Here is a 14722-nt window from a genome sequence, read left to right on the forward strand (position 1 = left end):
TTGTGGAGGGTAAAAGCAAAGTGATGTACAGGAAATAGAAATGAAGTACAGAAACAGCAAGATTGGTTACAGCTCAATGTTTGCCGTATTTGAACATGGTTTGAACACTTGGCCACCTTTGATTGGCCAAAACTCAGTGATTGGCACAAGATTTGGCTACTGAGGACTAAGCTCTGATTTTTTCATCTAGCCCAAATTCCTATCTAAAAGGTCAGGGAGTCATGCCCTACAAATCATAACTTCTCATCGGATGGGTTTTACTTAACTCTATATACTGTGACTTACTTTCCAACCTGACTCTGGTATAATATTACGAGACAAGGAAAAAAAGAAAAATCAAAATATTTTATCCCAAAACATGCTTCTTTGCCATATCTCAAAATGGCCCTTCAAAGCTGTCCTTTGTGGGGGAAAATATGCATCTGTAGAGAATCTATTAACATAGCTAGATCTTTTTCTTCCAGGCCCTCCCAATCCTAAAGAGATTAACTAAAAGTCAAGCACCTTTTAAAGATTTGAATAGGAAACATTTGTCATCTGTTGTCTCTAAGGGAAGCCACTATAAGATTTCAAAGGGACTTTGTTCTCCAAAATATTTTATCTTAACCTGAACATTTCCTTTCTATCAATCCCAGGTCTTATACAAAATCAACCAATTGTCAACCAGAAAATGTTTAAATTTACCTATAGCCTGGAAGCCGCCCACCCAACCTTAGAGTTGTCCCACCTTTCGGGACCAAAGCAATATATGTCTTAAATATATTTGATTGATGTTTCATGTCTCCCTAAAATGTATAAAACCAAGCAGCACCCCGACCACCTTGGGCACATGTTCTCAGGACCTCCTGATGGCTGTGTCATGGGCCATGGTCACTCATATTTGGCTCAGAATAAATCTCTTCAAATATTTTACAGAGTTTGGCTCTTTTCATTGACACTACAGTCTGTATACAACTCTATTTGGGTTATAGTTCATGGTGTAGAGAGGAACATTTAGGCTGAACTTACAATATGTAAGGAGGTAGCTATCAGCTAAACTTGATTGAACAATTTCCTACTTCAGGTCATCCTCTCAATTTTGAGAGATTGGCCAAAACTTTCGTCATCAATGTCACTATTACCATTGTCAATGTACTTACTTGGTTTTGAGACCCACTGGGAAGAAGCAGAACAGTGGGGTTTGTAAGTTCTATGGGAATAAGAACTTCAGGGTTTGTTGTTGTTGTTGTTGTTGTAAGGTTTAGAGTAAAGGGTATCTCCTTATGCTGGAATGTGCTATATACGGAGGAAAAAACAAAAGCTAGTCTGTTCTAGGATCGATGTGTTTCCTTAAAGTTTTAGTTTAGTTATGTCACATTTAGTACGAGAGACTCCATTTTGGTTTGGTCTGGTCTGTTGCAGACTAGTGCATAAGCTCAGTCCAAAACAATGGCCTTTCCACCATTTTGTTTAAAAATTCTCCAGTTTTGGTCAGGTTCTCACTTAGGTAAGAGTGTGACTGAAAATTAGGGCCTTAGCACTACTCTCAGTTACCATGATTTTGGGTTTCTGGTCTCAGCACATAATTCATAGGTTACAGTGCCCTTATGGTCACACATTTTTTCAGCTCTTGTCATTCCACTTGAAGGCAGTGGAGTGACATTCTAGAGATGGCTGCATGCAAACATTTAAAACTATTGAGAGAATACAGCACACCAGAGAAACTACTATTATAACTATTATAACTATCAGAAGGATATTACCAAGAGTTTGGAGTATCCTCCTAAGCCAGGGTCCGCATGAACCAAACCAACTAAAATCTAATAGGTCAAAGAATAAGCTAGATAAAGAATCTACTCACTTTAACTAAGCAGTCTCTTCGTTAATCCCCTACAATGGAATCTCTATAATACCCAATATGATGTATTTCTCCATGAGCAATAAGAAGTGACAGCAGCTGCACAAATGAAGCAGAAGATATAGAAAAAAAAAACAAAAAACAAAAAACACGAGTTTTCCTTTTTCAGCCTCCCTCTTCAGATTCTTCTCCCTCACCATTTTTCCTTGTTCTGTTCTTATAATTATTTTTGGAAGTTTTGTAAGTTCCTGTTTTTCCCCTTCTGTGGAGCATGGTAAGGTCACAAGATATGCTTGAGTTACAAAACCTGTCACTGTTCGACAAACTGCCTTTGTTCTGCTTCTGTAAACTTGTTTGCCCACCCTACAGGTTTCGTGCCATCAAACTGGCTGATCCCCTCTCAGATGCATGTATAAAAGTCAAGCCCTGTCTTTGTTCAGGGCTCAGCCTTTGGATGTTAATCTGCTGGGCCGGTGAGCACCTAATAAAATCCTCCTGTCCCACCCATTGGTCTCTCCTGTCCCTTGATTCATGTAACATTTCTGGGGGCTCGTCCAGGATTGGAGGCGACAGGTTTACTGTCTCTTTTGCCTGTGGGTCTGGGGCCCCAAGCCAGGGGGAGACACGTGACCTCAGGCACACCATCGGGGGAACTAAAACCCAGGTGAGAGATGGGCTCTCCTGTGACCCAGTGCCCCTTCCTGACAGCACAACGGAACCTAAGGGGCTACAGGACAATTCCAGGAACAGCGTGCTGCAGGACTGCAGTAAGGTTTGGGGCTCAAGGCAGGACCCATCCCATAAGGATGGAAGGGAGTCTGATCAACTCCCAGGGCGTACCTAGTAGTCCAACCCAGGACATGAGAGTGGCTCACTAAGTCAGTTGAAACCTATGCCCCAACCTGAGAAGAGGAACTGGGAGTGGGAGAGTGTGTGAATGCATGTGAATGAGTGGAGTGGAGTTTGTGTGACTGCAGGTCTCCTAGTGTGAGACCATACATCCCAAGCAAGTGTGGGACCGACCGGGACTAGTGGTGAACTGCATACAGCTTATGGAGGTTCCCCACAATTTAGTGATTGTGGGGGCCAGGTTTGGGATTTATATGAACCCTCCAATGCTAAGTGATATCTGAAATACTCCTGCGAGGGAGGTGGTCTAATTGATCTGAAGTGAAAGTAAAAGAGAGTGAGTTGCACTGTAACTGGGAGGAAATGGGAGGGAAGCTGTCAAAACTCACCCCATTAGAATGTATGTTAAAGAACTTTAAGAAAAGTTATACAGGGGATTATGGGATTATGTTGACCCCCTAGAAGTTAAGTTCACTCTCCCTTTGTGAAATAGAATGGCTCTCTTTTCATGTCAGATGGCTGGCCAAAGGAACAACAAATAGGGGAACAATTGGCCATGTACATCAGGTGGTGACCAGGGTCGAAGGACAGTCAGGGCATCCAGACCAATTTCCTTATATTGACACATGGCTGAATATAGTCCAAACCTGACCTGCATGGCTACAGCCCTGCCTGGTAGCTAATTACAAAATGCCTGTGGCTCGAGCCAAACCTAAAATGAAAGAAAAATCAGCTTTGCCAGAAGCTACGGGGACAAAGGGAAAGCCACAGGAAAGACAGGAAAAACCGATTTTGCAGGTACTACCCGAGGAAATAGAAATCCCTCCTCCCTATACCCCAATCTACCCCCCTTACTGAGGCTGGCCCCTGAGGAGTCAGGTTCAGATGATGATGAGCTCCAGGCTTCACCCCAAATGGAAAAATCAGAACCACTGCCCCAGGAGGTCAAGCAGGAAATTCAGGCTGATCAAGCAAGCTGGCTCCAGTCTGGCTGCAGCCAGGCTTTGCAGATGTCTCTCTGAGAAACTCAGGGACCCCTCTATTATGATCAACATGGCCATATCCAAGGGGGGCAACAGACCTTCATCTACCAGCCTTTTTCAACCACTGATCTCCTAAAGTGGAAACACCATACTCCCTCACACACGAAGAAGCCCCAGGCCTTCATAGATCTAATGCAGTCCATTTTTCAGACACATAATTCAACTTGGCCAGATTGCAAACAGCTCCTCCTGACACTGTTTAATAACGAAGAACACCGAAGGGTGACCCAAGCAGCCCTCCACTGGCTAGAAAACAATGCACCAGAAGGCACACTTAATGTCCAGGCATACGCTCAGGGCCAATTCCCAGAAGCTGGGACCCAAATGTTGCAACCAGCAGAGGTACTGAGAGGCACTCCTGCAAGGACTAAGGGAGGGTGGAAAGAAGGTAGTCAATATGGGAAAAATCTCAGAAGTGCTTCAGGGCACCGATGAAAGCCCTAGCCAGTTTTATGAAAGACTCTGAGGTGTTCTGGCTCTACACTCCATTTGATCCTGAGGCTACTGAGAATCAGTGCATGGTGAACATGGTGTTTGTAGGACAAACCCAGGGGGACATCAGGCAGAAACTACAAAAGCTAGAAGGTTTCACAGGCATGAATGTCACCCAGCTTTTGGAAGTGGTCACCAAGGTGTATGTTAACTGTGACCAGGAGGCAAAAAGGGAAGCTGATCGGAGACTCAGGAAGAAAGCTGATCTGCTGGGGGCAGCACTCACAGAAAGAGGAACGAGTATCACGAGAGGACGTGGACACGGACACAGACAAGGAAGGGGCCAAACTGGACAAAGACCCAAAAATTGGCCAAGACTGGATAGCGACCAATGTACACAATGTAAGAAGAAGGGACACTGGAAGAATGAATGTCTGGAGGACAATGAGGGAAATGACAGAGGCTATAAAACTAGAAGACTGCCAGCCAAGGGCTACCGTATCCCAAAGGAGCCAGATGCCGACCTTCTCGGGCTGGCAGGGACTGAAGGGTATAAAGACTAGGCAAGACTGGGCTCCATCTCCTTAGGCCCCCAGGAGCCCATGGTCACACTGGAAGTAGGGGGGCAACTGATGGACTTTATGGTAGACACAGGGCTGAACACTCAGTAGTGACACAGCCCATAGGGCCACCATCCAAACATCATGCAACTACTGTTGGAGCTACAGGGGTCCCAGAGAAGAGGCCATTTTGCCAGCCTAGGAGGTGTGTCATAGAGGGAAGAGAAGTCCAACATGAATTCCTATAACTCCCAAGTTGCCCAGTTCCCTTGCTGGGAAGAGACCTGCTCCAAAAACTGCAAACACAGATTGCTTTTGGTCCACCAGGGGATATGACTTTAAGTCTGACTTACCCAAGGGCCATGGTGTTAACTCTTACCATCCCACAGGCTGAAGAATGGAGACTGTACATCAAGGGGTTACCAGAACTGGGACTGGATGAACTGGATGGGCTGCTTTGTAAGATTCCTGAAGTATGGGCCTAAGATAACCCACCTGGGCTGGCTGTAAACGAGGTGCCAGTGACAGTAGAGCTAAAATTGGGAGCAACACCAGTCAGGTTCATCAATACCCACTACCCCAAGAAGCCATACAGGGCATTCAAGGACATTTGAAGTGGCTCTTGGAACATGGAATCTTAGCCCGATAACAGTCATCCTGGAACACTCCACTTTTGCTGGTACGAAAACCAGGGAGTAATGAATATAGACTGGTGCAGGACTTGCATGCTGTAACTGGTGCAGTTTACAGACCAGTGCAGGACTGAATGAATGAATACAGACCAGTGCAAGACTTGCAGGCTACTGTAACCATCCACCCAATGGTACCAAACCCATACACATTGATGGGACTCATTCCAGCTAATGCCACCTGGTTTGCTTGTCTGGATTTAAAAGATGCTTTCTTCTGCCTTCACCTGCCACCAATAAGTCAGCCCATTTTTGCATTTCAGTGGGAGGATCCAGTCACAGGCACAAAGGAACAACAGCTCACCTGGACTAGACTCCCACAAGGATTAAAAAACTCTCCCACAATCTTCGGAGAGGCACTGGCTGCCAACCACAATATGTGGATGACCTCCTTCTGACGGCCCCAACCCACAAGGATTGCTACGGAGGAACCCAAGGCCTCCTCCATCTTCTATAGAAGGCTGGATATAAGGTGCCCAAGAGAAAAGCTCAAATTTGCCAACAGAATGTCAAATATTTGGGCTTCATAATGACCCAAGGGGAATGCCAGCTAGGCATTGAATGAAAACAGACTGTTGGTGCACTCCCAATTCCAACTCCGGCACCAGATAAGAGAGTTCTTTGGGATCCTGCCGTATCTGGATCCCAAATTTCTCACTTATGGCCAAGCCCTTATATGAAGCCACAAAAGGTAGGGAAAGGGAGACCCTCCTCTGGGAGGCTGATCAAGAAAGGGCATTTAAACAAATCAAAGATGCCCTAACTCAGGCCCCGGCCTTAGGACTGCCAGATATAACTAAGCCTTTCTTTCTATATGTCCATGAATGAAAGGGAACGGCTATAGGAGTCCTGACTCAAGTCATAGAATATAGAATCATTGCATTGCCCGATGCCATATCTATCCAAACAACTGGAGTCCGTGGTGCTAGGGTAGCCTCCTTGCCTTAGGACACTAGCTGCCACCACCATACTGACACAGGAAGCTGACAAATTGACTTTAGGGCAACAACTGACTATTCGGGTACTGCACTTGATTCTAACTTTAATGGATCAGAGAGGGCACCATTGGTTATTGAATCCAAGGATGACTCAGTACCAGGGGCTCCTATGTGAAAATCCCCACATAACTTTAGAAACAGTAAACACCCTTAACCCAGTCACCTTCCTCCCAATCGAACTGGGAGCCCCTCTTCATAACTGTGTGGAAACAGTAGATGAGGTATTCTCGAGCCAGGGAGATCTCACGGACCACCCCCTTAGAGATCCAGATGTTGAATACTTCACAGATGGAAGCAGTTTCATACTGGAAGGGGTCTGCTGGACTGGGTATGTGGTGGTAACATTGGACTCAATGGTGGAGGCCCAGCCTCTGCCCACTGGAACATCAGCCCAGAAGGCAGAACTAATAGCCCTGATGAGGGCCTGTTTGCTGGCGAGGGGCAAAAGGGTTAATGTTTATACTGATTCCAAATATGCCTTCGCCACGTTGCATGTTCATGGAGCTATACATAAGGAGAGAGAACTCTTAACTGCTGGGGGTAAAGAAATAAAGTATAAGGAGGAAATTCTACAACTCTTAGATGCTGTATGGGCCCCGAAGGAGGTAGCTGTGACACACTGCAGGGGGAACCAAAGGGCAGGAACACTGGAGGCCAGCCCAAAGGAAACAAAAAGGCAGACAGGGAAGCAAAACGGCAGCTATGACCACTCCGCATCTTAGGGAAGAAGCCCTAGCTATGCCCCTCCTCCCAAAGCCTCCCCTCCCGGAGGTCCTGAGTTACTCTCCAAATGCAAAGGCCTGGTTTGGTCGAGAATCTGGAAAATACACTGAGGGAGGATGGTGGAGATTCTCCAGTGGTAAACTAGCCATCCCTGAAATGGTGGCCCCCAAATTTGTAAAACAATTCCATCAAAGAAATCATATGGGGAAAACAGCACTAGAAGTGCTACTGGGACACCATTTCTATGTACCACAGCTCACAGCCATCACCTGAGCTGTTTGTGAACAATGTCTAACTTGTGCCCAGAACAACCCATGACGAGGGCCTACTTGGCCCCCAGGGATTCAGGAAATGGGAGCCACACCCTGTGAAAACCTACTTATGGACTTCACCAAGCTGCCCCGAGCAGAGGCTATCAGTACATGCTAGTACTCATCCGCACCTTTTCGCCATGGGTCGAGGCTTTCCCCACCCAAACAGAAAGCACGAGAGGTGATTGTTAAGAGACATTATCCCCAGATTTGCACTGCCCCTGACTCTAGGTTCAGACAATATACCAGCATTTGTAGCCAAAATAGTTCAGGAACTAACATGGCTGTTAAAAATAAAGTGGAAATTACACACAGCCTACTGGCCACAGAGCTCAGGAAAAGTGGAGCACATGAACCAGACACTCAAACAGCTACTAAAGAAATATTGCCAGGAAACTCATCTGAGATGGGATCGTGTCCTGCCCATGGTCCTCTGAGTCAGGTGCATCCCCACCAAACAAACTGAGTGTTCACCCCATGAGATTTTGTTCAGCCGGCCACCCCCATCATAGGTCAAATTAAGGGTGATGTCCGTGAACTAGGGGAAGGGGAATTGACCTTGAGAAGGCAAATGCAGGCCTTAGGGATAGGCATGCAAGGTGTCCATGGCTGGATACAGCAGAGAATACCCATAAGCCTGACAGACCCAGCATGCCCCTTTAAACCCGGGGACTCTGTTTGGGTCGAGAAATGGAATCCAACCACTCTGGGACCCATATGAGAGGGCCCCCATACTGTGATCTTGTCCACTCCCACTGCTATTAAAGTTACAGGAATTGTGCCTTGGATCCACCACAGTCGACTAAAACCAGCAATCCAAAGCAAGTGGACCAGCCAACAGGACCCAGACCATCCAAGCTGGCTGATCCTACAACGGAGTTGCCATTAGGGATGATGACAGCTCTGCTCTGGTCACTCTGGAAGCTGACTTGTCTATGCATGGCTGAAGCTTGAGGAGGCAACAGCCCTGCTTCAGTCACCCCAGAAGCAGACTAGTCTATGCACAGCCGAAGCTAGAGTGGAACATGCAAGTATGTCAACAATACATACTTCTTTTTCTCCTAACTATAATACTTCCCTTATCCGTGTTGGGAGAGGGACCCATAGAAGGATGCCCCCCCGCACTCATACTATGGGGTCAGGGAGCACCACAACCAGAACCCTGTTGTACCACACTTATTATGAGTGTACAGGGACCCCCTGGGGAACTTGTACACACAACCAGACAACCTACTCAATCTGTGACCCAGAAAATGGCCAGCCTTGTATATGTTATGACCGTAAGTCCTCACCTTCTGAAGCCTGGTTTAAAGTTTATGTTGGGTCAAAAGAAGGAAGACTTCTGAACCAAACCAAGGTACCTCCCTCCCAGGGGGAGGTCATTTCCTTATATTTTGATGCCTGCCAAGCAACATACATAGGTCCCTATCCTGTAGTCTCCTGTGGTAGCCTATCATGGGACAGATACTATAGTAACTGTCACAAATATATATGTGCTCCAAGGAAAGGAACCTCTCAATAGGGAGCCCCTCTTTGCTTCCCCTACTCCCCAGAAAAAGACTGACAGGACTGCACAACATGGTCCACAGACCCTGTGGAAAGTTCAAGAACACCACAGGGGGTAGTAACTCTTACCACAATGCTGGTAAAACCAAATTGTAAGATGAAAACTTGCAATCCTTTAAATTTCACCATCTTAAAGCCAGATCGGACCATATGGACTACAGGTTACCCCATGACATTACAGATCAGCAGTCAGGAAAGAGACCTAGGAGTCCATTTATATATTATCAAAAAAAAAAAAAAAAAAAAAAAAAAAAAAAACAGATTAAGCATTCAACCCAACAATGTCGAGTTTTTGAGTCATTCCATGAGCATATCCACCAGCAGTTGCCTAAACCCTTTCCCTTAGCCAGAAACCCGTTCACCCAACTGGCTGAAAACATAGCCAGCAGCTTACACATCTCCTCATGCTACGTTTGTGGGGGAACCACTATGGGGGACCAATGGCCATGGGAGGCAAGAGAGCTGATGCCCGAAGATAACTTCACTCTGACTGTCTCTTCCCCTGAACCTCTGTTCACGAGCCTGAGTATTTGGCTCCTAAAAACCTCTGTTATGGGTAAGTCCTGCATTGTTCACTAGGGAAAAGACTTTACAGATCCAGTAGGAGAGTTAACCTGCCTAGGACAATAACATTACAGTGAAATGCTAGGAAAGACTTTGTGGTGGGGCAGAAAGAATGATTTCAAATCACCCCACCCAGGTTCATTCTCCCGTTTCCCCTCTTTAAACCACTCTTGGTACCAACTTGAAGCTCCAAATACCTGGCAGGCACCCTCTGGCCTCTGTTGGATCTGTGGACTGCAGGCATATTGGCAGCTGCCAGTTAATGGTCAAGGGCCTCCTGTCCCATTGGTCTCTCCTGTCCCTTGATTCCCACAACACAGACACTTCTTTATTCAGCCAGTAAGTCATCTAGAGCAATTCTGTTATTTATCATAATGTTCACAAAAGAATTTAAAGTCTGTTTTGTAACCATAGCCTTGACAGTAGAATCCGCTATAGAACCTATCATGAGGGATAAATTTCTAATCATTGCTTCATTTACTCCAAACCATGGAAAAAAAGGACTTAACAAATGATGCTCTTTAGAAGAGTGAAGGCCTCCTGGCAATGTTCTCTTTAACCCATGATGTAGGTAAGACTAGTGCATCAATGTTTTGTTTCTGACTGATGATGAGTATGTACCACAGAAATTTCTCACCCACATTGAACCTTCATCTTCCATATATCAAAATATAAGATTAATCATGTATAAGGCTGGCTGCAAAATCTTTCGCAAGTAAAAGTAAACCCCATGAATTCACCAAACAAACCTCCTTTTCACTTCTACTGTTCACAGAGGCATAAGCAAGGAAAAAAATTGAAAGAATCTCATAATAGTAGAGAAATCTTGATCTGTGATCTTGGGAAAAAGCTGTCCACATCAGAGATGCCTTCTTCTGGGAAAAAACTTCCCTGTTTAGCTTTATCTTAAGGTTTCCAATAGGTGTACAGTTCCAAGAATGTAGAGGGACCCTTCCAAGTTGTGAGATTATGAACCCAAAACTTCGGTTCAAGGTCCTGAAGTTTTGCTGCAGTGTGGATGGCAAGAACAGTCTTTCTCTGTTGTTCTCAGAAGATCCAATCTTCAGGTTCTAGATTGTGAAGAGGTTGATTTTCCCCAGTCAATAGATCATGAAGAGGTTGATTTTCCTCAGTGAGTAGACTACGTATTTTTTTACCTGGTGAAAATATATATACTTTTGTAAAGTGAGCTACCATTACTGTTACAACTGCTCTCTTGCATGGGGAAGTTTTTACACAACCAGAAAACATGCACTGAAAATGACAATTGGCCAGGCGCGGAGACTCACACCTGTAATCCCAGCACTTTGGGAGGCCAAGACAGGTGGATCATCTGAGCTCAGGAGTTCAAGACCAGTCTGGGCAACATGACAAAACATCATCTCTACCAAAAATACAAAAAATTAGCCAGGCACAGTGGTACATGCCTGTGGTCTCAGCTACTCATGAGACTGAGGTGGGAGGATCACTTGAGCCTGGAAGGCAGAGGTTGCAGTGAGCCAAGATCGTATCACTGCACTCCAACCTGGGTGACAGAGTGTGACCCCATCTCAAATTAAAAAAAAAAAGAAAAGAAAACGACCATTGAATAAAATCCGTCTATAAATATTTAAATGGCCTATCAGATAGCAGAATGTACCTAAAGTTTTGATTGTCTTCCCAGGGATATGGATTTGGCAAACCAAACATTGGTCATAAACTATTTTAGCAATTTAGAAGTCACTACACCAAAATATATTTAGTTTGGATAACTTTTAATAACAAAAGCTTTAAGGACTCAGGAAGAACAAGGCAGCCGTCCTGGTTCTCTATGAGTCCATGCTCAACATTGGACTTATGTCCCCTTGAACACCAGCTGTTTCTCCAATTTAGGTGCATAGCACTGAAAACTGATGTGTTATCATAGGTAATTTTACTTAGACCATAGAGTTCACTCAAATTGTATATCTAAACTATTTCAGTACTGGCTGATTTAGATAAACCAGCCAGTCTCCACTAAAGTTACAGGGATTCTTACCCAGTCCAAATGATATGATTCTAAAGCTATCAGAAACCTGTATTCAAGAGTGTTTCTCAGGCTCCTTTTCATCCTTTCATAAACCTCCATAAAGACACCATATTCTAGGATTTTGTGTACTTGTGAGGTTTCCAGAAACTGCAATTAACTGTGGAAATGACTTTAAATAGTCACAGTTAAAGACACAATTGACAAGGAAATTTGTTTATTTATGTGGATTACAATAACTCAACATAATAACCGTAATTATAATTGCTAATATATACACAGACATGTTAGAATTCTAGAAATCCCATGTAATTTTGGAAAACATATTAACAACATTCATTAAAATTTAACCTGAAGAAGGTTAAACAGCGTTTTTTATTTGACAACGCTTCATGTAACTTAACCTGTCAAATAATCCTATTTACCTCTCTTTTGGATGTTTCGGGGTCCTCTGGAGCATCCCAAAGTTAGAAGTCAAATAAGACTTGATTTTGAAGCTGAAATTACGTTTCAGGAAGCCTATAAAATATGTCAAAGGTTTAAAACACTTGAACAAAATAGGATCACAAATCACTATAAAACAAGTCATTCATTTAACCAAAGTGAAAATTAACAGATTTTTAAAAACAAAAACCTGTACTCTTTGATAAAGGAGACTCAGTTTTCCAAACAATCAAAAGACCTAAGACAGCATGAGACAGAATCTCTCTTTTCTTCTCTCCTTTTTTTTTTTTCTTTAAATTTTTGCAGTTTACTCAAAGGATGAAGAGAAATATTTTAGTGTCTTATTAATACTACACAAAATTTTTGTTCAAAAGAGAAAACCACATTTTACTTTTGGATTTGTGTATTATCCATCCTAAAATTGACTTTAATAATCCTCATTAATTTATCAAATCGGTCATCTTTTTTTTTCTATTTTATTTTTCTATTTTTCTTTTATTGTTTTTAATTTCCATCTACTCCTTGTGGAGAATCTGTCATCTTTTAACCACACAAGGTTTCCATAAACCTTTCATTTTACATTTATTCCCCAACTTCCTTTTTTAAAATTTATTAACTTATTTATTTTTAAAATTTTATTTTATTTTATTTTCTGGGATACATGTACAGGATATGCAGGTTTGTTACATAGATAAACACGTGCCATGGTGGTTTGCTGCACCTATAAACCCATCACCTAGGTATTAAGACTTGCATGCATTAGCTATTTATCCTGATGCTCTCCCTCTCCCTGTCCCCATGACAGGCCCCAGTGTGTGTGGTTTTCCTCCCTGTATCCATGTGTTCTCACTGTTCAGCTCCCACTTCTAAGGGAGAACATGCAGTGTTTGGTTTTCTGTTCCTGTGTTAGTTTGCTGAGGATAATGGCTTCAGCCCCATCCATGTCCCTGCAAAGGACATGATCTCATTTCTTTTTATGACTGCATAGTATTCTATGGTGTATATGTACCACATTTTCTTTATTCAGTCTATTAATGATGGGCATTTGAGTTGATTCCATGTCTTGCCAACTTTCTACATTCATCTTGTTTCATCTATTTTTATACTCCTTCAATTGAAACCTTTAAGTAACTTCAAACCAAACAAAAATTTTTTAACACGCATACCTTTATAATTTTCTTCATCAAATGTGTACCCTGCTTTTGTTTATACACTCTGTATACAGAATTGTTTCTCTTATATCTGGTAGTTTTCAACTCTTAGTAACCTTAATTTCTAGTGAAAAGCCTAGAAAGTAATTTTGAACAGTTTTATATCAGTATTTGTAGATAATTATTTTGTAATTTTTTAGAAAAATAGCTCTTCAAATGATCATTTATTAACAAATCTAAATATATTTAGCTTTTCTATACCATATAAAAATAACATATCAAGGTATATAGACTTAAACTCATGTGTAACAATTAATACTTCAGTATCTTAACTTACAGATGACTCAACATTTTATGACTGTTACCTACTTTAACATAACATGACTCTAAGACTTTAAATTACTAAGAAGAATCTTAAAACTATGACACAGGTAGCCTTCCTAATGTCTTCCTCAAGTCATTCCGGGTCCCAAGTAGCCACATGCCGCCCAGGAGGACAGTGAAGCCTGTCTGAGTCAATCAGGGCAGAAGACAGAGCTGTGAAGACTGTACCTGGAGGGTCCAACCCCTTCTAAAATAGCCGGGAGACACAACAGGGAAAGCAGAGGAAGAAGGCGTAATATTGGGCTTGATTCTGGCTTGTAGCTGACAGTCTAAGCACTAAGAACTTGTCTCCAGACCTCATCATGGCCACCTGTCCAGACCCCTGAATCCAGAGACTCTAAACTAAAGGCATAAGCTCACAGTCAAATCAAGCAACTATCTAATTATATTTAAATGATAATCTTGAAGCCATGTCTGTTTTGCTAACAATCAAAAACTAGCTTTTATTTACCAAATATTATCACATACACGTAACACAAATAGACATATAAACACATAGAAATAGCTCTTATACCTAGCTCTCATAAAGGACTTTCATTTGCTGGCTTTTAAATAGTTTTTCTTTCCTTTTTTTTTTTTTTTTTTTTTTTTTTTGAGACAGAGTTTCATTCTTATCGTCCAGGCTAGAGGGCAACGGCACAATCTCAGCTCATTGTCATTTCAACCTCCACCTCCCGGGTTCAAGCAATGCTCCAGCCTCAGCCTCCCAAGAAGTAGGGATTATAGGCGCCCACTACCATGCCTGGCTAATATCTGTACTTTAAGTAGGGACAGGGTTTCTACATGTTGACCAGGCTGGTCTTGAGCTCCTGACCTCAGGTGATCTGCCCGCCTTGGCCTCCTAAAGTGCTGGGATTACAGGCATGAGTCACCACACCTGGCCTTAAATAGTTTTTTTTTTTCCTTCCCCATTCAGTCTATCAATCTTCCAGTTACCTGCTTCATTGCCCAAAGCAATTGTTAACCAGGCAACAAATTTGCATTTCTAAAGGTAAAACTCATAGGTGGAACAAAAAATATTTATATTTCATAAGCACAGAGCTAAGATTTTAGGCCTAAGTATTGTATCATCATTTCCTCAAATAAGGGAAACAAACCTGCTCAAATAAAAGTTCACTTAAGAAAAGATGGCCAGAAAAGCACCTTAAACAAAAGTATGACTTAAC

General features: G+C 42.9%; 1 protein-coding gene across 1 annotated transcript in view; it reads right to left on the minus strand.

Moving 5' to 3' along the window:
- The window catches only part of GTF3C6 (general transcription factor IIIC subunit 6), a 1097326-nt gene extending 1084362 nt beyond the window's left edge, over positions 1-12964 (minus strand). The window contains exon 1 of the mRNA XM_050789105.1: positions 12955-12964. The gene's annotated coding sequence lies outside the window, so the exon portion shown is untranslated. The remainder of the gene's footprint in view (positions 1-12954) is intronic.
- Positions 12965-14722: the final 1758 nt, after the last annotated feature.

Source organism: Macaca thibetana, chromosome 4, assembly GCF_024542745.1.
Source record: "Macaca thibetana thibetana isolate TM-01 chromosome 4, ASM2454274v1, whole genome shotgun sequence".
In the NCBI taxonomy this organism is placed as follows: Eukaryota; Metazoa; Chordata; class Mammalia; order Primates; family Cercopithecidae; genus Macaca; species Macaca thibetana.